Below are 2,275 nucleotides of genomic sequence, written 5' to 3'. Positions count from 1 at the left end.
GAGGTTGCGGTGAGCCGAGATCGCGCCATTGCACTCCAGCCTGGGTAACAAAAGCGAAACTCTGTCCCAAAAAAAAAAAAAGAAACAACTTGGAGAAAATGAGTATGGAGGATGAAAACTTTTGGAAGAGAAAGTTCCCTGTTGCAAGTTCAGTTGTTAAAGTAAAAAAATTCAATCATGATAGAGAAGAGGAGGAAGAAGATGATGACTATGGCTCTCGAACAGAAAGCATCTCCAGCAGTGTGTCTGTGCCACCAAATCCTGAAAGGAGACCTTCTCTTCCACCTTCTAAACAAGCTAACAGGAATCTGATTTTGAAGGCTGTGTCTGAAACTCCAGAATCCATAACAAAAACAACTAACTATTCCACAGTCCCACAGAAACAGACACTTCCAGTTGCTCCCAGAACTTGAAATGCTCAAGAAGAATTGCTGGCAGAAGTGGTCCAGGGACAAAGTAGGACCCCCATTAAAGAAAAGGAAACAAAAGGAGATTCCATAGAAAAAAATCAAGGAACTCAACAGAGGCAATTATTATCCCAACGACAAATTGACCCAATAATGGCAGAAACTGCAGATCAGTCAAGACTACTATGACATGGAATCCGTGTTCCATGCAGACACAAGATCATTTACTCTGAAGAAGCCAAAGCTGTCTGAGGAAATAGTAGTGGCACCAAACCAACAGTCGGGGATGAAGGCAGATTCCCTTCGGGTACTTTCAGGACACCTTATGCAGACACGAGATTTTGTACAACCAGATAAACCTACAAGTCCCAAGTTTACAGTGATGCTGGATGGTGTCCCCAGTCCCCAAGGATACATGTCAGATCAAGAGGAGGACATGTGCTTTGAAGGAATGAAACCCGTAAACCAAACTGCAGCCTCAAACAAGGGACTCAGAGGTCTCCACCCACAGCAGTTGCACTTGCTGAGCAGGCAGCTTAAGGACCCAAAGAGCAGCTTTTCCAACGCTGACATGAGTGAACTGAGTATGGCACAGAAACCAGAAAAACTTTTGGAGCGCTGCAAGTACTGGCCTGTTTGTAAAAACGGGGATGAGTGTGCCTACCATCACCCCATCTCACCCTGCAAAGCCTTCCCCAACTGTAAATTTGCTGAAAAAATGTTTGTTTGTTCACCCAAATTGTAAATATGATGCAAAGTGTATGAAACCAGATTGTCCTTTCACTCATGTGAACAGAAGAATTCCAGCACTGTCTCCAAAACCAGCAGTTGCACCACCAGCACCACTTCCTAGCTCGTAAGAAGATGGAATGTCCCTTCTATCATCCAAAACACTGTACAGCTAGTGCTCGACTTACGACCACGGTCGGGACCGCGGACCGGTCGTAACACGATGTGGTCATAAGTTGAGTAGGCTATATGTACAGTTGAAATGGTGCACGCAGAGAGGGTAGTGCTGCCGGTAGCTGGTCCGCACTGTGGTACGCCCAGCTGGGCAACGTTTGCGCTGCCAGACGCAGAGCAGTCGTGGCTAGTGATTGCGGTCGTAAAGTCGAATGGTCGTAAGTTGCATAGGTGGTAAGTTGATCAATACCTGTAGGTTTAACACTCAGTGTACGAGACCGGACTGCACATTCTCCCATCCCACCATTAATGTACCACCACAACATGCCTCGAAATGGATTCGACCTCAAACCAGCGAATAACACTCGGTCCTGCCTGGCAGAAGATCATGCAGTTTGGAAGTTTCCATCTACTGATGAATACTCTACAGAACTTGTCAAATCTTTGAAACTTGGAATATATTTCTTTCATAATATGAAGTTTATTGCCTAACCAAATTGTCTAATTTTTCAAGTTTGTAAGTTTATTAAGTGATTTTAACATTGGGTGTTTCTGTTTTGTTTTTACTACGCAAAGACAGCTTAAAGAAGAGCTAAATTCTGTGAAACGATTTGGGGCATGTTTGTGCACTGCTGTTGTGAGGGTTGGCATATGACACTGACGTCACGGTTAGTGATGGTGCTGCAGCTTACGGGGCTACACGGTTGCTGTGAGAGTGGAGAGATACAGTGAGGCAGTTGTCATTATTCTGTAAATTGAACTGCTTTTCCTTTTCCCAAAGATCATATAATGTTCATAATCCACCATGAAAACAGGACTGGCCAGAGGTACAGAGGCTGCTGAAAATATTCAATTCTGCCTTTTAATTTTTAAGTGAATTTAGTTTGAAAAGCTTCATAATACAAACGTCTCAGGCTCAGTGCTACTTTGGTAAAGTTCCCGGTTTCCTTGCCTTTTGTGACAGG

At 44.1% G+C, this 2,275-nt stretch overlaps 1 pseudogene across 1 annotated transcript in view; it reads left to right on the top strand.

Annotated features, from left to right (window-relative positions):
• Positions 1-1,785, top strand: part of LOC108290550 — a 2,973-nt pseudogene extending 1,188 nt beyond the window's left edge. Inside the window, exons 2-3 of the transcript XR_005197157.1 lie at positions 4-1,302; positions 1,542-1,785. The product of XR_005197157.1 is annotated as a zinc finger CCCH domain-containing protein 14-like (transcript). The remainder of the gene's footprint in view (positions 1-3; positions 1,303-1,541) is intronic.
• The last annotated feature ends 490 nt before the right edge of the window (positions 1,786-2,275 follow it).

Source organism: Cebus imitator, unplaced genomic scaffold (genome assembly GCF_001604975.1).
Source record: "Cebus imitator isolate Cc_AM_T3 unplaced genomic scaffold, Cebus_imitator-1.0 Scaffold439, whole genome shotgun sequence".
Taxonomy (NCBI): Eukaryota; Metazoa; Chordata; class Mammalia; order Primates; family Cebidae; genus Cebus; species Cebus imitator.
This window is presented reverse-complemented; position numbering and strand designations above follow the sequence as displayed.